This window comes from Danio rerio, chromosome 21 (genome assembly GCF_052040795.2).
Source record: "Danio rerio strain M-AB ecotype USA chromosome 21, GRCz13ab, whole genome shotgun sequence".
In the NCBI taxonomy this organism is placed as follows: domain Eukaryota; kingdom Metazoa; phylum Chordata; class Actinopteri; order Cypriniformes; family Danionidae; genus Danio; species Danio rerio.
The window spans coordinates 10694286-10720096 of NC_141041.1; the positions used below are offsets into that span (position 1 = coordinate 10694286).

The 25811-nt window shown below is 34.1% G+C and overlaps 1 protein-coding gene and 2 long non-coding RNA genes across 13 annotated transcripts in view; 1 reads left to right on the forward strand and 2 right to left on the reverse strand.

Annotated features, from left to right (window-relative positions):
- ptpn13 (protein tyrosine phosphatase non-receptor type 13) overlaps nt 1-15983 on the reverse strand; it is a 158357-nt gene extending 142374 nt beyond the window's left edge. For 10 of the 11 annotated variants that reach the window (XM_087300008.1, XM_087300006.1, XM_087300004.1 and 7 more), the window contains exon 1: nt 15681-15981. The gene's annotated coding sequence lies outside the window, so the exon portion shown is untranslated. 11 annotated transcript variants of the gene reach the window in all.
- Nucleotides 15984-16164: 181 nt separating this feature from the next.
- LOC147831839 (uncharacterized) lies at nt 16165-20187 on the forward strand. Its single transcript, XR_015520058.1, has 2 exons — nt 16165-16268; nt 19067-20187. It is a non-coding gene; the product is annotated as an uncharacterized LOC147831839 (long non-coding RNA).
- On the reverse strand, nt 17288-22129 carry LOC147838779 (uncharacterized). Its single transcript, XR_015520098.1, has 2 exons — nt 22008-22129; nt 17288-18675 (listed from the first exon to the last, which is right to left on the reverse strand). It is a non-coding gene; the product is annotated as an uncharacterized LOC147838779 (long non-coding RNA).
- Nucleotides 22130-25811: the final 3682 nt, after the last annotated feature.

Sequence of the window (25811 nt, forward strand, 5' to 3'; positions counted from 1 at the left end):
TGTTAAAGCGCTGTCAACAAATATTTTTCCTCCATATCCCATAATACTCAGCGCATCGGCCTATTGCAGCTGGATTAGTCCAAAAGGCGCAGTACTTTTTGCGGTTGGGTCTGCTTTAGTTCAGATCATATTCTCACCACAAATGAAGCGATTCAGGGTTCGTTTGAAAGCGTACTGAGACCACCTCCTCAAGCAGGTCTCGGTACTCTATTTTGGTTCACTTTTGGTGCGCATTCAAGTACGACTGCTGCATTCTCACCTGCCCAAACGAACCACACTAAGAGGGAAAACAAACTCTAGTGCGATTCAACCGAACTAAATAAGTTGGGTGTGAAAGCCCCCTCAGACAGAAGCCTCTATGGATGATGATGTAATCGAATCCCGCGTCTCCTGTGGATAAGTTACTTTTCAAATGTATGAGTGTGTGCGATTAATTATGATTGGATATTTTCCAAAAAAATGTCCCTCAATCACATTCTCGCTACGTTTTTATTAGTCAGCGAAAACAAAATATTGAGTAGGGGGCGGGGCTTGCCTTTTGTGTATCATTTTCTCATAGCAAACTAACGATTAGGGGATGTTGTTAAGAATATTGTGGTGAAGACTGACATCAAAAAAGAACCGCCACTCTAAACGCTGAAACAAACGGTCTGATTTTGATTAAAGACGACCAAAACTGCTTTATATTTAGCTGATTAACTTGCACAAATTAAATCTAACGAAAAGCAATGCATGCTAGCAAATAGTAAGTAATAGATATATTACTATATATTATACTATATAATAAATAGTAAGATAGCATAGTATTTTCACACTGGCTAATAAAAATAAGAGAATAATAATTAAGTGTAAAAGGCCCACTTTCAGTGTACTTTACCAGCCCTCAATTAACATTAATTCAGTGTCTATTTTGTGATCTATTTTTGTACTGGTAACATCTGCAATTCATACAGGGCAGTGAAAAATCATGCAACAATAATGCTGATAAAAGTAGTTTGCTTTTCTAATTTAATTAGTTTATAATGCAATGTATTATTGTGATGGAAATTAAAATTGTTGGCATAATCTCTCCAGTCTTCATGATCTTTCAGAAATGATTCATTCATTCAATTAAAGTGGACTTCTTTGATGAACTTTTTAAAGAAATTTCCACCATAGCTGGGTAACTGAGTCTCAGCAGCCAATGACACTCAAATTGATTTAATTAATGAAGCAAAAATTTATAATAATAAAAGAACAATGTGAAATATTGCAATTTCCCAAATTTCCCAATTTCATAACACTTTTTTGAATATAACTTCATGCAGTGTATAATCTGGCAGTTTACAAATGTAAAATATTCACTTCAAATGTACTTAATGCCATTTCTACATCAAATGTTCCCTTTGAGCAAATGGTAGTGTTTGCAGTTTGCATGAATGGCATTTCTAATCTCAGATCAGTGTAGAAGGGCGGCAACAACAACTTTTTTTTTAATTCTCCCGATGGTGTGATCAGTAATTAAGACTAAAGCAGAGCTCTGGAGAAAACCAGAGGCCTCCGGAATAAACCTGCCCACTCGTGGCTGCTTCTCAGGGTCAGATGCGCTTATGTCCGCCATGTGTTGAGCCTAGGCCAATCGTATAAACAGACAACCTAGTTGGACTTAAAGGGTCACGAAACACCAAAACACATTTTTTGAGCTGTTGACAGTCGTATATGTGTCCCACACAGCTAAAAACACTATTAAGACACCTATATTTCACTAAAAAGTGTAAATTGGTTGTTTTTGCGTTATTTCAAGCAAATTCGTACTTCCTGTTTGAAACGAATTTTTGAAGCTTCGTCACGGTCATGACATAATAGCGTGTATTCCAGCGTGCAGACTGGGCGTCTGTGCCAGAGTGAGTCTAATTACGTCTTACAGTGTGATGCATTAATGCATGAGTAAGGCTTGGTTCAAACCAATCAGCGCGCTCTATTGTGTAACTTAATTAATATTCATTACTATCACCGTGTTTTCAGGACAGAGACGCCTCGTTGTGTTGGCAAAACAAGCATGAAGTGTTGCTTTTATAGTTTGCTGCAGTTAAGTTTCGTTTTCATTTTCTCTCTGTGAGAGCTCAGAGTCACGTGTGGATTAACCGTGTACGCGACGCTCGACAACAATAACTTACGTGTCTAAGGAGGATTATTGTTTACCTGAGAGCTGTTCTCATCTGCAAACGCAGAGATCTGGATTCATTTGTAGTATTCTCTTCATAAAGACGAGGCTCTAGTTGCTGGTGATTGTCCTGTCTCTACAGATTTGGTAAGCGACCAGTGCTCTTTGTTTATTCATTTTGTTCGTATCTAACAAACTATTGCACAGAGTGTAACCACGTTAGCACCACAACCAAACTTTAACCTCGTGTAGGGTTTTTACCGCATTTAGTGACTGGAATAACACGCGCGGCTTTCTGACACTACCTGCCGTGTGCATCTAAGTTTCTGGGAAATGCGGAGTTTTTTTTTTCTCTCATTCGCCGTGCGGTATAAAACATTGCATGAAAAATACACGCTTAGAGCAGATCCTCGAATCAAATATCTCCTTTGTCGCGAGGGCCATGAATGAATTCCCTGAATGAAAGAGCCAAACTGCAGTTAAAGTCCACCATTTAATAATTTGTCAAATAATTCGACTACAGATGTCCATGTAGGTTAAACACCATCACTTTCTGCTGTATGTGTGTGTGTGTGTGTGTGTGTGTGTGTGTGTGTGTGTGTGTGTGTGTGTGTGTGTGTGTGTATTTTGACTCTGAAACTCGCGCGTGCCCAAATAGACACTCCCACACCATCCCACTTTTCTTCCTCCGACACTCCCCCCTAAACAGAGCTGGACACGCCTACTTTTCTGACTTTTTCCAAAGTAGAGGTGTGAAAACACCCAGCTGAAACGAGGGGGTTTCATGGCCCTTTAAATATACTGAAAGAATGCACAGTATACCAGCAAGTTTTGATCCAGGAAAATACTAAATATGTAAAGCATCCAGGAAAAAGTAAACGTTTAAGGTTACTTTGCTTATTGCATCTGTATATAAGAAATGTGATTATATAAATGTGTAATAAATCATAGCAACATGCACTACAAAAAGCAATTAGTTACTTTGAAAATGGGTGTCAACCCATTGTAACTTGGAATTGTTGACTTTATTTGTATGAATAGTTAATGAATTTGAGCGAATAGTTAATTTACTTAATTTTAAGCAATAGGCTTACTCAAAAATTGTTCATGAAGGTTAAATAATCGTTTTTTTTTACAGTGTGCAAAAACTAAATGTCAAGAAAAACTAAAAACAAAAATATTTTGGATTATTGTTTTAAAATAAAACTAAGGGTTTGTTTATTTGATTAGAAATACAGTTAAAACAGAAATATTTTTAGGTAATATTAAGCGATATAATGCATTCTTACTAATTTAAAATATTAATAAATGCTGATATATTCCTATGATGCAAAGCTGAACTTTTAGCATAATCCCTTTAGTCTTCTGTGTCACGTGATTATTCAGTACTTATATAATCATTCATTAACATGTAAATGAAAATCATTACACTTTTTGGAGGGAATTCTTTGGGCAATAAAACATTCTAAAGCACAGTGTTTATTTGAAATCTTCTGTAACATTAAAATTCACTGCATCCTTGCGGAGTAAAAATAGTCATTTCTGCCAACATTAATACAAGTACTTTATTTACTTGTATTAAAGCTAATAATAATAAGCTGTTTTATCATCATATGTGCTGACACAAATCCAAAAAATAAAACTGAATCTAATCTAATATAACAAAAGGATAAAAACAAAATTGTCAAAGTATCAGAAAGCTTGCTCCGAGCCGCAGATAATGGGTCCTCCGACATGATATTGATTCAAAATACACAGCTAAAAACACCCAAAAGTAGCCAACAATAAAATATTGGACTGTTCTAAAATGGCCTTCTATGAGCCCTGACCTGAATCCAATTGAGTTTTTGAGGAAAGAGCTTAAGCATGCAGTCTACAGAAGGTTCCCTTTAAATCTAAAACAGCAAGAACAGTTTGCTCACAAGAAGTGTCCCAAAATACCAGTGGTCAAATTTAGAAGCCTCATTAAGAGTGACAGAAATTCCCTGATTATAGTGATTGCCAAAAAAGGTTATAGATCAAAATATTAATTTAAGGGTAGGATCCATTTTTTTTTCAGACCAGTTTTATTAAGTTTTCTTATTTAATGATTCTGTTGAACAATGATTTGAAAAAAAAATATTTGATTTTCATTAGTCTATTTTCAATAATTGTTCTATTAATCATTAAAAAATAAAATAAAACAGCCTTTAAAAAACCTTTTCTCTAAATAAAAACAGATTGCAAATGCAGATAATGGGTCCTCCGACATGATAATGACCAAAAACACAGCTAAAAACACCCAAAAATAGCTAACAATAAAATATTGGAGTGTTCTAAAATGGCCTTTTATGAGCCCTGACCTGAATCTGATTGGGTTTATGCAAAGAGCTGAAGCATGCAGTCTGTAGAAGGTACCATTTGAATCTAAAACTAGAAAAGTTTGATCACAAGAAGTGTCCCAAAATACCTGTCATCCAGTTCAGAATCCTCATTAAGAGTGGCAGAAATTCCCTGATTATAAGGATTGCTGTCAAAAGGTTGCTCAACAAAATATCAAGTTAAGGATACAGTCAATTTTGTTTAGACCAGTTTCATTAGTTTGCTTTTTAATGCTTCTGTTCAATAATGGTTTAAAAACAATATTTGATTTTCATTAGTTTACTTTCAGCCTTAAAAACACTTTTTTGAATAAACACAGATTGCAAATGCACCCAATGACTGAAAACACACCCCAAAAAAAAGCTAACAATAAAATATTAGACTGTTCTAAAGTGGCCTTCTATGAGCCCTGACCTGAATCTGATTGAGTTTTTATGCAAAAAGCTGAAGCATGCAGTCTACAGAAGGTGCCCTTTAAATCTAAAACAGCAAGAACAGTTTACTAACAAGTGGCGGTTCAAAATACCTGTGATCAGGTTCAGAAGCTACATTGTTAGTTGATTATACTGATTGCCTCAAAAGGTTCAATTCAATTAAAACAACTCAAAATATACATGTGATTTTCATTTGCTTTTTTTCAGAAAATTAAGTATTTATTGTTCACTAAAAATTTAAATAAAACTGCCTCAAAAACCCTTTCTCTGAATAAGCACAAAGTAGAGTGCAAATGCACGTCATAAAGTGGAGTTTAGAAAACACCTCACATAGACAATTGAATTTAGCCAAACTAAAAACCTAAGCTGTGCATGCCTGGCGTGGAAAAGCGCACTAATCTGCAGTTCAACAGAGATGGAATTTCCTTAGTGGAGAGCAGCCAGAACAAAATAACACGCTGAAAGAGCAGAATTAGCATCAAAGGTGTGAGGGTGTGGTTTGATCCAGACGGCCATCAAAACGGAGACTTCCGTTCAACTCGTTTCTCAATCTAGCGAGAAAGATCTCGGTGAGTGGAAAAACACGTGGACCCAATGCTGGTTTCTGCTTAAAATAACTTAACACTTATGCAATTCTTTTTGTAAAGACAACCGAGCCTGTTGGAGCACTTTATAGGAGTCGTCCACAGAAGCTTCTCGCTCTCCCGAACGTTAGGAAACAGAGTAAACATTTACATCAATGTAACACAAGCAAGCATATAACACTCGCTGCCTTTCTTACCCTCAAGTTACCTGACAAATGAACATTCAAATAGCTGTTACATCATATAATAAGCACCATAATCCATGGGAAAGGCTCGTAGCGCACAGAAATACACAGCAGCTGGATTCAGACAGTCAAAGGTGACCTCATACACTGGACGTAGGTAAACCTCTTTCACTGCTGCCCTATTTTCACATCAATCAAATTTCGATATTCAAACCGCAGGGTTAAAACTGATGAAAGGAAATGTAATTTTCCAGAGTGTCAGGCTTGCTCAAACAAAGTACAATAACTATATTAACATGCACAACAATGCATGAAAACATCCTGCTTACTGTAAGCACACAATGCAGTTTTGTCTGTTGCTTTAAACGCTTGAGCTCTTTAACAGGATTGATTCTGATTAACTGCTTTTGTTTATGATTATATATTAGAACTGCACAATATTGGACAAATAAGATATTGCAATATTTTATTTTTCTGTGATAAATACTATATGATTACAGTTACACAAGATGGTTGGAAAAGCTCTATCTGACAATTTTCTGGGGAGTCTAACAGTATTTACTGTAGGTACAGAAATTGAATAATCACAATGCAAAAAAATATGTTTTCTTACTTTGCTTTGACTCCTTTCTAGCCAAAATATTAAAAAATTCTTAGATCAAGTCAAAATATAGTTTTTTTCCAACTTTAGAAATAATTGGTCAAAACAAAGAGTTTTATGAAGTTAAATTATCTGCAAATATTTAAGTATAATAATCTTGTTTTTGCTTTGAAATGTAGATATTTGGACAAGAAACAAGACAAAAATTTGAAGTTATTTCAGCCTGAAGGACAAAACATAGCTCTATTAACCATTCTGTGCAGGAACAATGATTATTTTATATACTAGGCTTGCAAGATATTGGAAAAATATTATATTGTGATTTTTTTTTCATCTGCGATGTATATTGAGATGTAAATAAAATTTCACCAGATGGCTTAAATAGCTTGATTCGCAAAGTGATTGCTTTTTGGGGTGATTTTGTAGGTGAAATAAAAAACATATTTTTATGTAATTTATTTTATACATATAATAAACAAACTACAGTCATAAATAAACACAATGGAGCACATAATGAAGTCAAATAAATTGTGTTTTATGGTTGTTGTTTTTTTTTTTTGAGATAGTGTAACAGTATTTAGATTACAGAAATTGAATAGTCTAACAGTATTTAGATTACAGAAATTGAATAATCACAATGCAAAACAAAATGCTTTTCTTACATTGCTTTGTTTAATTTATAGTCTAAATATCTAATAATTCTTAGATCAGGTCAAAATATAGTTTTTTTTCACCTTCAGAAAAAAATTTATCAAAATGAGTTTTTTCCTAAAACAAGTTAAATTATTTGCAAATTTGTAAGTATAGTATAATCATCTTGTTTTTGCTTTTAAATGTAGATATTTGGACAAGAAACAAGACAAAAATTCAAAGTAATTTCAGCCTGAAGGACAAAACATAGCTCTATTAACCATTCTGTGGAAGATTATTTAATATGATGATTTAATATACTATGGTTGTAAGATATTGGAAAAATATTATATTGTGATATTTTTTCCCTCAGCGATTAGAGCTACACAATTAAACGAAAAAAGATCGCAATCTGGATTCGACCCCCTAGACAATCTTAAAGGGCACCTATGGTGAAAAATCAACTTTTCAAGCTGTTTGGACAGAAATATGTGTAGGTATAGTGTATAGGCGGTCATATTGGGGTGATATAAACACACAGTCCTTTTTTTTTTCAATTTAATAATATAAAAACGATTGGAGCAGTTTTCACACTGAGCGCAAACTTTACGTAGGAGTGCGGTCCCCCTGCCCAAATGAATTGATTGACAGCTGCGTAACATGTCTTGTTAGTCATGTGTATAATCAGATCAACAAGAGAGGACGAGCGCAATGCAACCGGGAATAAGGTCTTTTTAGATCGCTAGGATCAACCATCGCCATCAAATCTGATCAAGAGTGAGTTTCACAAGTTTAAAATGTTTTAAAACAGTGCACGTGAGTAATGGATTACAGCGATTTACTTCAGCTTTACTTCATCAGCACAGCCGCGTGTCAGAACAATTATGAAAGAAGACGCTTCAATCCCACTTTGTGGACGTTAAATCAGGTTTATTTTGTACATTACCATAACAGATATCCATACAGCAGTGGAGATTAGCCTGTATCCTGTCACATATGCGTGTAAAAAGAGTGCAAAGCTAAACACGCTGTCTGTATGTATGTGAATATCGTGACCATGCTGGATATGTGTCTCTGTGTGTGCGCGTGAACTTTGTAACGACATTGACGATGTAACTTAACACAGCAAATGCATCAGATACTCATTGGTAAAGTTTTTACTGTAGTATTTCTCAAAAACGCTACATGAGATCTGCTTCCTTTATGTCTGTTTGTTGTCTAACGCAGCCGAGGGAGGAGATTAAGGCAAGGGGAGGACTAGCCTTAAAGGCACAGAACAGCAAAACCGCCACCCAGTGCAAAAATGTATAAAACAGAATCTTATAAAAAGCATAATAAAAAATCTGCTAGATGTTTTGACCTGAAACTTTACAGACACATTCTGGAGACACAAATGATTCATAATAAACCTGAAAAAGGGGTAACCTAGGTGCCTTTTAATCCAGCATTTCTACGATTCTGCCAATCATATTTTTAAGTTCAGGAGAGAAGCAAAGGCGGCTGCACGAGTCTTTTCATTGTTTCACATACATTGCTCAGCGACATGGACACCTCCTAATGGTGTTGAAAAAGTCACATACTGTACTGATAAGGTATAATTCACCTAAAAAATGTCATTTTTGTCTTTATATGATGCTGTATTCACGGCTGGAAAATCACACGTGACATGAGCTGCTGACCTTGAGTTGTTATCACAGAGAGAACCGGCACGCGCCCTACTTTAGTAAACAGAACCTGCATAGGCTGTGCGTAACAGGTAATAAAGTTGTAAATAATATTCAGTTTGTGGCACAGAGTAATTGTTTGAGAGCCGCGCGCGAAGTATGACCAGCACATGGCAGTAAACATGAAATCGAAAGCGTGCACATCATTTAAATAATCATCTTGCATTTTAGAATTATGATTACAACAAGCATTTGATATGTTTTTTCTTTCATCGCGAACACACAGTTGTGCATGAAAATAAATGTTTACAGTGTCAGCATAACTACTCTAGCCTATATAATGTTGATTTTACCAGTGAATTAAATGGTGTAATAATTTTGTCAATGACAGATTGCATGCTTAGGCCTATATCTCAAACATAACTCAACATCAGAATTATTAGAAGTAGAATATTAATATTTATAGAAACCAGTAGACCTACACATATTATTATTGTTGTTTTACCATATATTTGAGAAAAAATTATATTAATTGCCGACTCATATTATTATTGATCAGCTGGAAACAAAAGTATTCCAATTATAACTTTCCCTGATGTCATTATAATTGTGGTATGCATGTCTTTAGGACCATAACAAAAAATGCAAAACTGAATTAATTTTGATTAGCTGTCAATGTTTTCAATGTTCATCTGAAAAACAGGGGAAAAAGTCCTGAAGGTATCTCCAAGAATGTAAGTCCTCAGTATCATTCTAAGAGTGTACTCACACTATGTACAGTTGCCTTGAAAAAGGCCAAAACTCGCTTGTCCCCCCTCCCGTCTCCCCCGATGGCCCACACTCACATCACATTCGGGCCTGGGCACGAAATATCAATAATGCGCTGTTCAGTAAGCGCTTTTCGCTCAGCACAGTGGAGATTTCTCTAGTTATATTGTTTTAGTGGTTTGATATGCAGTGACACTCCATCAAATATTTCGCCTAACATATCAGCCTTTGACGCTCATAAATGAAAAGAAGTCCTTGTGCTGCAGGAATTAGGAGGTTTGCTGAAGGTGCAGCTGTCGTGCAGTGAGGGGTTTGCGTCTTTAATAATCTTCAACAGTTTACGTTTATTGAACTGTAAAAATGATTAATAAATCCATGTGAAACAGTAGGGCGGCTCGATTTTGGGTTAAATCATAATCATGATTATTTTAGTCATAATTGTAATCACGATTATTCAAAACGATTATCAGTTAAAGTCAAAATTATTAGCGCTCCTGAGAATTTTTTTTTAAATTAGTATTTCCCAAATGTTGTTTAACAGAGCAAGGAATTTTTAACAGTATTTCCTCTATTATTTTGTTCTTCTTGAGAAAGGCTTATTTGTTTTATTTTGGCTACAAAAAAAGCAGGTTTAAAAGTTTTTAAACCCATTTTAAGGTCTATAATATTAGCCCCCTTAAGCAATATATTTCATGATTGTCTGCAGAAGAAACTACTGTTATACAATGAACTGTCTAATTACTCTAATTAAGCCTTTGAAATGCACTTTGAATCTGAATGCTTGTATTTTAAAAAAATATCTGGTCAAATATTATGTACTGTCATCATAGCAAAGATACAATAAATCTGTTATTAGACATGAGTTATTAAAACTATTATGTTCAGAAATCTTCTTTCCATTAAACAGAAATTGGGGGGAAGGGTTGCTAATATTCAGGAGGGCTAATAATTCTGACTTCAACTGCATATATACAGTTATTTTCCACAATGCAAAGGAAAGAGAAATAAATACAATAGAATAAAAATATAAAACAAACTGTGCTTCAAGCAACTTCACTGTAAGAAAAACACTTTAGCTACAAAAGTCCTTCAGTCAAGAGCAGTGAGGGATTTTCTCCTTTTGTTAGATTAGTGATAAAAACAGGGGGCAGCAGGGATATTGTGCGGTCACTTTAATGGTTTCTCTTTCACGTGTCTTTTGATTCTCAACTCGTTTGTTTATTACACAAAGGAGGGTTAATAAGAATAATCACTAAAAACCGCGTTTTGACACCTATTTGACCATTAAAGCGCTCACGTTAAGAGGAATTTAGATGTGTGCCCTCTGCTCGTCTCAGTGTGCGAATGAGAACGAATGCTGACCACATGCTTCTGACATGTGTTTCGCGCTTTTAAGAGCAACAAATGTGTACAACTGGAAAGGGGACGGTATATGATGCAATAATCGTTTATCTCGATTAATGGTTTTTCATAATCGTTAGAAGCCAAAATCGAAATCGTATTTTCGATTAATTGCAAAACCCTATGAAACAGTGCCTTAAAAGTCAAGTCTCGTCTTCAGTCTAGGGCTCAAGCACGCTTTACACTCACACTGCCAGTGTACCTCGCCAGAACCCAAGTAAACCACGCTCTGGCACACCTCTTCCAACTAAGTCCAGGGCCGGCCAAGTGAACCATGCCTGAGCCTGATTCAGAGTCAATGTCTTTACCATTTATTCACACAAACAATCGGAAAGATAACTATCTTATCATTTACATCAATGAACAATTACACTCAGTTTCCAACATGCACTGTCTGCAGGTTTGTGGTTTCCTGCTCAAACATTTTTCAAATATACTAGATTTGAAATTACTTAACTAAATAATTTTAAAAGAAATTTCAATCATCATTCATCAGTCTCTTTATCACACCCCAATTATCGCAATTGTGGTTGCAACGACACTAAAGTAATGTCATATGGTGCTTCAAATAATGTACACTAAATGGGTTGTTCTCGCAGAATAAAGTCCAACAGGCTTATCAGCAGCCCAACGTAAAGCGAAGCACTGTTGTATATAAAAAAATAATTATATTTTTACTTCTGCTTCATTTATACTTTCACCCCTCAAAAAAAATTTTATCTGGCGTAGAGTGGATGGATGGCTTAATCGTAGCAAAACGTATGCGTTTTAAATTGAAAACGTATTTGCGTAAAGAGGGCCTAAAAACATCTTCTCTACCACACAAATGAACTTTAAAACTACCAAGCATACAACCCAGATGTAAACCTGCACCCAAACTTCCCGAACTCCAACGGAGAGACCTAAAACAAGATCCATTGAGCTCGATGTAGAGGATAAAACAAACCTTCAGACCACCATACAAAAGAAAACAAGAACTTGTATTGGCCCCTATAACTTTGGCTGGATGAATCAGACACCCTCAGCGTCAGGAACATTCCTCTCTGCAAGAAACTGCTCTTTCGCTGCTAATTCTGTGAACTGCAAACCACACAGCGTAATTTCATAAGAACTACTTATGTTTATATGGGAACGAGACGGTTGTGCCTGCCATTAGATCAGGAGTGGCATTGCGAGATATAAACAGACTAAAAATGACAAGTTGCAGCTCTCAAATGACAACTTTGGAGAGCTGAAGTGCATGTGAGGATGAGAGGTTCCTGAAACTCATGATGATGATGGCCATTAGGATGTAAAAAGCAGAGCCTTCTAACCCTTAAAAAGAGTACTTTGGTACAGTAATGGTCTGTGATGATAATACAGTGGTTCTGAATGAGGCTTTACCACAGGTCACTTATGATTACTGGATTAAAAAAGCATACATTTTATAGAGAATGGGGTGGACGTCAGGTAATAATCCATGAAATTACTAGATTGAAATACTTGTTTATAACATTAATCCAAAGTCTCGATCCTAGATAATAAGCAATCACTTTGTTTTACCTTTATAGAGTTTCTGACTCTGAACTAGGGTGGATAAACAATATTATATTGAATTGCAATAAACTTTATGTCAATACCAATGATAAGCTCTGGACCTTTTTTCACTCTATATTGATCTAAAAAGTTAGGAAATAAGCCGAAAATAAAATAAATGAATGATCTAAAAAGCCAAACAGAGAGCAGAAATGCAAACCTGATTTTTAACTTTTATACTTTCAAAATCTCCATTACACTGAGTGATTTTAGGCATTACGTTATTATATTCATAACATTATACTTGGCGTGATTTGAGGGCTCTTATGAAAATTAACCATGTTTTTAGTATAGTAAATGTAGAGTAAGCTTTTTTGGCAGATTGGTTATCTAACCAACCATTTGTATAACCAACGTTTAACTACAAATGCCATGGTTAGGGTAGAATTTACATTTACATTTAGTGATTAGGTTAAAGTAAAGTTGGTTTTATATTTACACATTTAAACAATATCATATTGAATTGCGATAAAACTGATGTCAATAACAATGATAAGCTCTGTGTTTGTTTCTTTTTTACACTTTATTGATCTTAGAGCCTATTACATAGCAGAAATATGCAACAATGGGAATCTAAAAGTGTGTTGATATTAAGAGATATACCGAATTTTCAGCCACTGAAAATTTATCCGCTGAAAATATGTTATGCCATTTAATGGACCCTCTAATTTTTGTGGCTTCAGTTTTTGTTGGGCTACTCTTTCAAATCTTGAAGCATTAACAACTTATATTGAAATATATATTGTTATTGTTCAATTTGGAAAATAATTATCAAGATTGCATTGTTGCCATATTTCCCAGCCCTACTCTGAACATCCCTTAGTATCTATTGATTTGCATTTTATAAGTCACCAAAAATCTAATTTTTAGATAAAATTGTTTTTAATATTTGACTGAGGAAGGAAAAAATAAACTTCTTTTTTTTTTTTTTTTTAGCTAATTTTATTTTTTATTTTTTTGGTGAAGCATCAATTTTAAAGTCAACAATTATTTTAATAGTCACCATTAATCCAACATCTAAGTGCCTATCATACCGCGGAAATGTGCAACAATGGGAATCTAAAAGTGTGTTGATGTTAGAGATGCACAGAATTTTCATCCACTGAAAATTTATCGGCTGAAATTATGTAATGCTATTTAATGGACCCACTAATGTTTGTGGCTTTAGTTTATGTTGAGGTACTCTTTTAAATCTTGAAGCATTAACAACTTATATCGAAATGTATATTGTCGTCGTTCAATATGGAAAATAATTATCAAGATTGCATTGTTGCCATATTGCCCAGCCCTACTCTGAATGTCCCTTAGTATCTATTGATTTGCATTTTATAAGTCACCAAAGATCAAGATTTTAGATAAAATCATTTTTAATATTCGACTGGGGGGGGGTCTATTTGTCTAATATATTTTTTTTCAGCAAAATTTTTTTTTTTTTTTGGTGAAGCATCACTTTTAAAGTCAACAATTATTTTAATAGTCCTCATTAATCAAACATTATAATCAAAATTCTCATGTGGTTTGACTCTTCTCTTCTGTAGTAAAACAACATGTAGATATAATGTATACATGTATAATGTAGATTAACCTTTTTTTGGCAGATTAGTAACCTAACCAACCATTTGTATAACCAACTCTTGACTACAAATTCCTAGGTTAGGGTAGAAAGATCAGATTGAGGTAAAGTTGGTTTTATATTCACAAATTTAAACAATATTATGTTGAATTGGGATAAAATTGATGTCAATAACAATGATTAGCTGTGGATTTTTTTTTTACTCCACACTGATCTAAAAGCCTATTACATAGCAGAAATGTGCAACAATGGGAATCTAAAAGTGTGTTGATATTAGAGATATATCGAATTTTCAGCCACTGAAATTTTTTTTGCTGAAATATGTTATGCCATTTAATGGACCCTTTTAATTTTATATCGTTATCGTTCAATATGGAAAATAAATATCGAGATTGCATTTTTGCCGTATCGCCCAGCCCTACTCTCAACTTTCCCAAGTATACAGTATTTTAATTTGCATTTTAAAAGTCACCAAAGATCAAGATTTTAGATAAAATAGTCTTTAATATTCGACTTATATTTTCTTAGCTAATTTTAGATTTTTTGTGACCCATCACTTTTAAAGTCCACAATTACTATAATAGTCACCATTAAACAATCATCATAATCACAATATCATAATTCTCCCCGTCATTACCTTACTCATGGTCACCAAATTAGCAAACTTACTTTAAGGAATACCATAGTACGTTCCTGTGGTTTGACTCGACTGAAGTACAACCACATGCAAACCTGATTTTTTACTTTTATACTTTCAAAATCTCCATTACATAGAGTGATTTGAGGCATTATGTTGCTATATTAATGACATTAGTGTGATTTGAGGGCTCTTATGAAAATTAACCATGGTTTTATTATAGTAAATGTAGAGTAAGCTTTTTGGCAGATTAGTTACCCAACCCACCATTTGTATAACCAATGTTTGACTACAAATGCCATGGTTAGGGTAGCAAAACCAGATTGAGGTAAAGTTGGTTTATATTCAAACATTTCTTCAGTGACAACTTGTGACATGCTCCCTATATTATTCGGCCTGAAATTACATGCAAGTATGACTTCAAAATAATATTAGCGTTATTTATTTGACTGTTAACAATGCTGTACATTGATAGTAGTGTTCTGCTAATTTGATTTCACTATTTAGAATTTGCAAAGATTACTTTTCTGAAATTATATTATTAAGGAGAAACTCCAAAGGGGTGAATATAAAACTTAACCTCAATCAAAGCCTACTATGGTTTAACAACAATAACTATGTTTTTCTTTTTTTTTCTTCGTTTTTATTTGTTGTAAAAATTGTTAACATTCTTGGGAGTGTCAGGCTTTAAGAAAGAATCCAAAATAATGTTGATAAAAATTGCGACATATAAAAGGTGAAACTAACATTTCGAAAACTCTGACATAAACTAATAAAAGCAGAAATTAAACAGCCAAAGAGTCTCTCAAGTGGACCAATGGCCTCCATCAAACACCTGCGGTTACTTCCAACTCGCTGCACCATCCAACACTCACAGTACACAACATTTGACACATTCTGCATTTCCAACATGTAAATAAAGCCTTCTAAAAACACTTTTTGACAACGAAACTCGAGTAAAGTCCAAACAAAAGTCGCAAACATCAACATTAACCCCCTCTGCTAATCCGAACCCCGGTGCCTCATGGCCAACGCGGTTTACTGACCAATTTAAACGCTGGTTAACTTTTGCGAGCAGCAGCAGCAGCATCAACCAAATATTTAAGTAAAACACACAAACTTACCTCTCAAATAAGCGTCCCACAACTTCAAACTTCGCTCCAACTAGCCAGAGCGCAAACAAGAGTCCAGCATCACATCCACCAGCAAACCTGAAATGAAAACCCCACTCCGAAAAGGCAACAGGTTTCTACTTTAACTTCACAAGATCCGTCGAATCGTTAAGTCCATGATGTCCTCTGTGAAAAAACGCAACCCGCACCCTTTAGATTCTTCTTATTGTAGAAAAACAGACTATGCGTGAATGGACCTTTTACGCGACTGTAAACAGGCTGCGCGTCTTCGGTTCCTCCGGGAAGCCAAGTCACCCTTACAGCCCGAGACGTTCAGATCTCTCTCCGCCCGCGAGAGCACCTCCTGGCCGCCGGAGAGGGAGTAACCAGACACCCGCAGACCCGACGCTCATTGGTTACTTTCCACCGAAGCTGCACCGTCACAGCAGCAACACGAGGCGTCTCTATAGAAACTCTACTCGACTGGGAGGAAAATACCACGAAAAGTTGTTTCGCTGAGGCGCAGTCCGCGGTGGCCACGCACGCATCCAGATCTGTATGGTTACAAAAGCAAAACATATGAAGAAGTGCATTGTGCAGGTTTGTTTTATTTGACATTTTAAACTGGGGCATTTAAATATGGGCGGTAAGTGCTGTATCTGTTGTTAGATACCCACGTATTTGCATATTAAGTGGCATGGCGTAATGATGCCACGCATTCAGATATTTGAGAACAAAAGTGATGCTAAAAAAGCTAAAGAAGATAAAGCTAGTTCTAATCATGAAAATATATTGGTAATACTTCAGGGGAAAACTTAAAATAAAGAAGTGTTAGCCAATTATTATCATTACAATTTAACTTTTTTATTACGTCAAATTTTACTATATATATATATATATATATATATATATATATATATATATATATATATATATATATATATATATATATATATATATAAAAAAATTCAAAGAAACTAATACAAATATATATTACAGTAAGCAACTTAAAATTATATGATAACACCTAATATATCAATTAAACTTAAACTGAATTAAGTCATTTATTTTATTTTTAGCGTAGTCCCTTTTTTATTTAGGGGTTGCCACAGTGGAGTGAATCGCTAACTTATCCAACATATGTTTTACGCAGCGGATGCCCTTATACAGCGGCAACCCAACACTGGGAAACACCCATACACATTTACACACTACAGCCAATTTAGTTTATTTAATTAATCTATACCGCATGGAAGGAGGAAACCCACACCAACACGGGGAAAACATGCAAACTCCACACAACTGACCTTGCCAGGGCTTGAACCAGCAACCTTCTTGCTGTGAGGCGATAGTGCTACTCACTACGCCACCGTGACGCCTACTCAAATATTATCATTAGAATTCAGCTTTTTTATTACTTCAAATTATGATCAAATTCTATATAAATTCAAAGAAACTAAGACAAATATATAAATATTTGTGTATTAAAATGCCAAACAAATTAACTGTATTAAACCTTTAAAAAACCTTAAACTAAACTTTCAGAACTAACTAAATGCTCAATATCACCAAAAGCTATATCAATTATTTATTATTTGGAATTTTATGAAAATAGTGGATTATTTAATGCAATAATATTTTATTATTGAGTTTTATATACCCTTTGAACAAAGAAGAAATGGCCTTTGAATGATATTAACCAATAAAAAGTATAGTAACAAAAATGCAATATTATTTAATTCTCCAATCCATTGTTTAAAAAGTTTTACAAAATTCCATGAAAATCAGATCATCTAGTCCTCCAATTAAGAAAGAGAAAAAAACATGGCTTGGTTTTCTCTGGTGTTTTGCTGTACTTAAAGTCTCCGTTCTGGGGTCAGTCATGCCTGTGGTGTGTTGCCTGAGAGCCGCTGAGGAATGAAGTTTAGAGCACCTCCACCCCTCCTCCATCACGCTCCTGTCCTTCATTACTGACCCTGGCATGGACGTCCTGCTTTAAACCTGAGCATAGCCTCTGACTTCACTTGGGGCAGCGGAGATCACCACATGCCTGTATTTGAACCCTAAAAGAGGTTAAAGGTTACTGTCAATACCTTGTTTAGATCAGAAACTTATTTCATGCATTCATTAAACTGGGGGTTCATGTTTTTTTTTTTCATTTATAAATGTCTTTGTCGTAGTTTTATTTCCCACATTTTTATATAATCACATTAATAAATTTTTTTTTAAATTTAATTTAATTTTACTGCCAAGTGTGATGCAGTTGGGGTGAGAATCAGCACCTGCAAGTCCGAGGCCATGGTGCTCCACTGGAAAAAGGTGGTTTGCCATCTCCAGGTTGGAGGAAAGTCCTCACCCCAGGTGAAGGAGTTCAAGTGTCTTGGGGTTTTGTTCAGGAGTGAGGGAAGGATGAAACGTGAGATTGAGAGGCGGATTGGTGCAGTGGCAGCAGTAATGCGGTCGATGTACCAGTCTGTCCGTTGTGGTAAAGAAGGAGCTGAGCCGAAAGGCAACGCTCTCGAATTACCGGTCAATCTACAAACCTACTGTCACCTATGGTCATGAGCTTTAGGTCATGACCGAAAGGACAAGATCTCAGATACAAGCAGCCGAATGAGTTTCCTTCACAGGGTGGCAGGGCGCACCCCTATAGACAGGGTGAGGAGATCTGTCACCTGGGAGGAACTCGGCGTAGAGCTGCTGCTCCTCCACATCGAGAGAAGTCAGCTGAGATGGCTCAGGCATCTGTTTCGGATGCCTCCTGGACGCCTACCTAGGGAGGTGTTCCACGCTTGTCCCACCAGGAGGAGACCTTGGGGAAGACCCAGGATGCACTGGAGGGACTATGTCTCTTGGCTGGCCTGGGAACGCCTAGGGTTCCCCTTGGGGAGCTGGATTAAGTGTCTGGGGAGAGGGAGGTCTGGGGTTCTCTCCTAAGACTGCTGCCCCTGCGATCCGGACCCGGAAAAGGGTGCAACCCAGTGATGGGTTGCAGCAGGAAGGGCATCTGCAGAGTAAAACATATGCTGGATAAGTTGGCGGTTCATTCTGCTGTGGCAACCCCAGACTAATAAAGGGACTAAGCCGAAAAGAAAATGAATGAATGAATGTTTTATGAAACCACCAACTGAGTGCACTGTCTGCTCAGTAATGATGGTTGACTTTTATTCTGAACTATTTCTGTACTTTATACTATGTTTGCACACAATAAAAATATAGATTTAAAAAAATGGAAAGCATGCGTGTGTTTGTGTAAGAGAAACAGCAAGTTAGCAGCGTTCATATGGCCAACAGGGGGAAAAACAGAGTTTGGAGCCACAAATAGCAGGGTACGAATGAACCAAATGTCACTCTGAGCTATTCTGCTAAAGCTCTGACATTTTCTTCCTCCACAACAGAATCCGGCGAGAGGCAGAATGATGCTATTTTAAAACACACCGCTGGATTTTTTTGGGTTGTTTTCTGGCCTGATGTGTCCACCTCTAAACAAAAGTGGAGCAAAAGGAGGTGCTGGGTGGACTGAAGAGCAGAGCAGCCCTGAGGAGCAGATTATGAGGAATTACAGCACCAGTATGGGACATGGAGGGAAGGGAAATGCCAGACAGTGGAGAATACTTAAAAAGCCAAATGGATTTGGACATGGAAAAAAAATCTATGCATTGTTAAATACATTTTTAATTATTGATTGACAAATAAATTTGGAGGATTTTTTTTTACTTTCGACTATTTGAAGTAGCATTTATTTATATTTTTTCATACAAAATGTACCAAATGAAATGTGAAATCTCTTCATGATTATATCTTTATGATAAATAGTTAATATTTTTTATTGTTCCTTATTATTTTTAAGTATGTCATTCATTTTTATATAATGATAATGGTAATAATAACCTTATTATTAATAATAATAATAATAATAATATTGTTGTTGTTTATTATATTTGGAGAAATGCCATTTTTATTTTTCATGGTCATTTATTATTTGTAATTATGTCATTCATTTTATATAATAATAATAATAATAATAATAATAATAATTATTATTATTATTATTATAATTACAATAATAATAATAATTATTATTATTACTATTATTAATATTGTTGTTGTTTATTATATTTGGGAAAATGTCATATTTATTTTTCATTGTTTTTTTATTATTTTTGGAGTATGTCATTTATTTTCATATAATAATAATAATTATTATTATTATTGTTGTTGTTGTTGTTGTTGTTGTTGTTGTTGTTGTTGATTATATTTGGAGAAATGTCATATTTATTTTTCATTGTCCTTTATTATTTGTAAGTATGTAATTCATTTTATATAATAATAATAATAATAATAATAATAATAATAATAATTATTATTATTATTATTATTAATATTATTATTGTTGCTGTTTATTATATTTGGAGAAATGTCATGTTTATTTTCATTGTTGTTGATCATTTTTGGTATGTTGTCATTTTTATATAATAATAAGTATTATTCTTATTATTATTAAATATTGTTGTTATTATTATTATTATTATTGTTGTTGTTGTTGTTTATTATATTTGGAGAATATTTATTTTTCAATGTTTTTTTATTATTTTTGGAGTTTGTAATTTATTTTATATAATAATAATAATAATAATACTAATAATAATAATAATTATTATTTTTTTATTATTATTATAGTTGTCGTTTATTATATTTAGAGAAATGTCACATTTATTTTTTATTATTGTTTATTACTTTTGGAATATGTTGTTCATTGTTGCAGTAGTAGTAGTATTACTGTTTTTGTTGTTGTTTATATTTGGAGAAATGTCACATTTATTTTTCATTCCAAATTCATCAAGATTTACAAATCTATTGAGCTACCTTTCACATTTAAAAATGAGGTTGAATTGTCAAGAATTGTGTTGATTCAGCTTAATTTAAATAAGCAGTTTTTTTTTTTTTTTTTCGAGTGTATAGTGTACTAGTTTTCCTCGTTAACTCTGGATTTTTCTTGAAGTCTTCAGTATTTAGAGAATGGGATATTCCTTGTGACAGACTGCAGGATTTCTGCATCCAAGGCTTTAGAAGTTTTTACCTAAAGGCCATTTCAGTCATTCCATTAACCCTCAGTGGGGAAGCCGGAAGGGAAAAGGGGAGGAGGGGGAGACTGACTAGACTAGATGGTTTGGTAATTGCTTACCCTGCTTCTAAAAAAATTTGCTTCCTCTTGTGCACTTTTACAAGCATTTTAAAATTCCTAAAGATAGTTTTCAGAAATGCATAGGAATAAATTTGTTTCTGAGTTTAAGGCACAATTTGTTCTAGAAACTAATGGTTGTTGCTCCCTAAAGGCCTGGATGAAGACAGAAGTTAATACAGTTTAATCCATCTGATCTCTTTTACATACTGTATGCATACTTTACATAAGAAGCTAAACTCTGGATTTAAAGTCCAGCTTCTTGCAACAGCTTGCAGACCAAACATACCATAGAATATGCATCTGAATGTAGTTTAGATAAAAATAAATAACAATAATAATAAATATGAATAATTTATGTTAACTCCTGTATCTTTGATATGCTTTTATAGATAGTATTTTAACTCCAAATAATGTGTATTGTTTTATTATTATTATTAATTCATATTATTATATAAATAATAATTATTAATATTAATAATAATAGTTATTATTATTATAATAAAATCATATCCAAAGATTCTATTAATAAAGGTCTATCAAAGTAATTAGAGTTACAATAAATTATTATAATTATTATTAATAATAATTTATTGTAACTCCAATGACTTTGAAGTAGAATTTTAATAATAATAATTTTTTTGTTTGTTTTTATTATAAATCGATATTAAACATCATAATTTATATTACAATATTACAAACTACAAAATTTGTTTATTCTTTTTTGTATTTTTAAAATAATTTTTGTTGACATTCATTTTTAACAATAAATATTTAAGTTTTTTGGTTGTAATTAGCGATAATAAACCTGGAATATAAACAACAAAGAAATAAAAAAATAATAATAATAACAACATGAAAAAACACAATTAATGAACTAATGAATTAATGAACCAGTCTAAAGCATTAATATGCATAAACAGGTGTAAAGAGCAGAGTAATGAAAAACATTTGTATAATTTCTGCACATCAGGACCATGAGCTGCATCACAATGACAATGACTGATTCCTGTTGCTTAGTTCAGTATATTTTATGGTTCTCCTCATAATAATTTGCATAATATCATAGAAACCACATCAGCCCTAAAATGCAACTTACAAACAGCATATGCTTATTTTATTGAGTTATTTAGAAAAATGAACCGCTAAATTATTACCAGATGAAAGGAAATCGTCAGAGATGATCTACTAAACATCAGGCAGTCTCAGGAAGTTTGTCTTCAACAGCTAGAGGTCAGGCCTTAGTATGTCAGGAAGTAATTCGGCGTGAATGGCTTCCTTCCACTGTTCTGCTGCCTTTGTATTTATAATGCAAGACACGCCCCCTAGTGGAATCATAGCGTCATAACAAAAGTAATTCAAAGGAATGTAGGCTACTGTTTGTAAGAACGTGAATAAATGGCTGACTGAATGACTGACTGACTGAATGAAAGAATGAATGAATGAAAGAATGAATTTTTATCGGCATAATTGCTCATTTGGTTAATGGCATTAAAAATGACAAACATTTTGTATTCTACAAGTTTTCTGAAAGGCAGTGTTTAAACAGGCAAACAGGCCAATAAAGGCACTATTTAATAGTCTAAATATGTGCTAATTTGCATACTAAGCCTATCTAGCACAGTAAATATATTCTGTATGAAGTCAGATAAAAGATTGTGATGTACAGATGAATTATTAAAGTTATAATTATTCGCACTTGTAAGAGGCTAAATTATCATATGCATTTAATTATATGACAAAACATGTCTTTTTGACTCAAGAAGGTCCATACTGACTCCAAAGGCAGATACTGATAAGATCAAGGCCTGATGTGTGGAGTTTGGGGGTTTTATGATGTGGTCACATGTTGATTGGTCAGTTTGAATGTCTCAGTATTTGGGCTTTAGTCACATGGTCAAGAAAGATACAAAATAGGTGTAAAACTCTGCTCTGTCTCTTTTCCTGCTCTGCTCCTCTCCTCCTCAGGAGTCTATCTTCTCTTACTCTATACTGCAATCAGGCTAACATCTGGGCCTGCTCTCTTTGTCTCACTCTCCCTCCCCCTGTGTCTCTCCTTTTACCTCTGGTAACTTTAATGTTACATTAAAGCTGGGTACAATTTATGTCATGTTTTATCATTTCATATTTTATCATTTTTATAGTTATTTTGTAAGTAATTCAGTTTTAACCATAGCAAGTTATTGTCATTGAATCATTTCATTTTCAAGTATTTGTGAATTACTTTTGATTTAACATCAACATTTAATTGTTCCATATTGCAATACAATTCAATCACATAATATCAACGCTCTCCCACATTTATAGCTATTAATACTGCCCTCATTTCCGTTTTTTGGTATGAGATTGCAGAAAAATGGTTTGACAAGAAATGTACAGTTTTGTACCATCATGCTGATCCCTTTTTAGTCGCTCAGCAGAACTACAGTTCGAACCGCTGTGGTTTAAAACCCATTCTTACACCCTCCTGTGAATGTATTTACATTTTTTCTCAAATTTCCCAAATGATGTTTAACAGAGCAAGGAACTTTTCACAGTGTTTGCTATTTGTTTTATGTCGGCTATATAAAAGCAGGTCAATATTATAAGCCCCCTTGAGGCAAGGAAAGGCAAGTTTATTTATATAGCACATTTCATACACAATGTAAAGCATTAAGTGCTTTACATAAACAAAAATAAAAGAGACAAGTATAAGAAAAACAAAAACAAATAATAAAAATGGTTAAAAAAACAGATAAAACAAATAAAAATGTGATAAAACGTTATAAAATAATGAAAAAGAAGAGAAAAACATAATAGTGCTTTCTGTCGGACGCAGCACAGTGCTCATTCAGTAAAGGCACAGCTAAACAGATGTGTTTTCAGTCTCGATTTGAATGTGCCTAATGTTGGAGCACATCTGATCATTTCTGGAAGCTGATTCCAGCAGTCAAGGGGCGTAGAAGCTGAAGGCAGATTCACCCTGCTTTGACTGAACTTGGAATTTCTAGTTTATATGATCTTAATGATCTGAGTGATCTGTTAGGGTTGTATTCAGTCAGCATATCTGTAATGTATTAAGGTCCTCATTTAGTGATTTATAGACCAGTAATACTACTTTAAAATCTATTCTGAATGTAACTGGGGGCCAGTGTAAAGACCTAAGGACAGGTGTGATGTGCTCTGATTTCCTGGTTTTGGTCAAAATCCTGGCTGCAGCGTTCTGGATGAGCTGTAACTGTCTGACTGTCTTTTTGGGGAGGCCAGTGAGGAGTCCATTACAGTAATCCACCCTGCTACTGATAAAAGCATAAACAAGTTTCTCTAAGTCTTCACTGGAAACAAAGCATCGGATTCTTGCATTGTTTTTGAGATGATTATGTTAAGCAATATTTATTTTTTCGATTGTCAACAGAACAAACCATCGTTATACAATGACTTGCCTAATTAAGCCATTAAATGTCACTTTAAGCTGAATACTATAGAATGTTCATAAAATATATCTAATCAAATAGTATTTACTGATATCATGGCAAAGATGAAATAAATCAGTTTTTAGAAATGAGTTATTTAAAACTATTACAATTAGAAATGTGTTGAAAAATCTTCTAATAATAATAATAATACATTTTATTTTAAGGCGCCTTTCTAGCAACTCAAGGACACCGTACAATCAACAAGAGCAATAAAACAACAAGTATTTCTTTGAGTTAAACAGAAATTGGGGACAAAATATATGGGGTTTATTAATTCAACTGTATATATAAATGTATATATGTATGTAAACTGCATTCATTAATTTTCCTTCGGCTTAAGGCTGATTTACACTTCTGCGTTGAGTGATAAAAATAACAAATATTATTGCACTGGAGCTTAAATAAACTTTCTGCTGCAAAACAACATAACGCACGCATATCAACACACTGCTGTTCTGTGTCAGTTTAATTAGTTGATTGTTGAAATTCAAATTTTTAACCCAACTGGTTGAGTTGTTGAATAAATAACCAAAAAAGGTTAAAAATATCCAAAAAGCACCAAACTTTTAACTTAACTAGTTGAGTTATTAATAAATAACCAAATAAAGGTTAAAAACACAGCACCAAATATTTTTAACTCAACCATTAAACCATTAAAAAACTCAATGTTTTTTTAGAGTGTATTATAGTAAATAAAACTTTATCACAGTCCAAATTTGTATTTATTTATTTATTGGTTTATTTATTTCATTATGCTGCAGTGTCTCAGCTTAAATTCATTTACTCTTGAAAATAAATTCCACTTTGCCTTTTTTTTTTTTTTGAGTTTTTAAGATCTGTCACTGAATCATTTCACCAAAGACATGTTGTCCAACAATCATGAAATATGTATCTGATCCCACTCTATAACACTGAAAGGCTTTTTATGTGCCACTCCAGTCCACTCTAAAACACAGTGGAGTTTATATGGATTCATTAGATACTGCATGTGTGCACTTTTCCACAGCACCAGCAAAGTCTGCAAAGCAAGTTGATCATTTTTATAGTGATATTCCCTATACACTCTAAAAAATGTTGGGTTGTTTAATTTTGGGTCAAATATAGACTAATTGTTAGGTTAAAACTGACATTCATGCTGGTTCAAGTCCAGGCTGGGCCAGTTGGCATTTCTATGTGGAGTTTGCATGTTCTCCCTGATTTGGCGTAGGTTTCCTCCAGGTGCTCCGGTTTCCCCCACAGTCTAAAGACATGCGGTACAGGTGAATTGAATAAGCTAAATTGCCCGTAGTGTATGGGTGTTTCCCAGTGCTGGGTTGCAGCTGGAAGGGCATCCAATGTGTAAAACATATGCTGGATAAGTTGGTGGTTCATTCCGCTGTGGGGACCCCTGATAAATAAAGGGACTAAACTGAAAGAAAATGAATGAATGAAAAATGACATTGAAAATATAACAAAAACAACAACAATAATTATAACAACAATAATAATAATTATTATTAACAATAA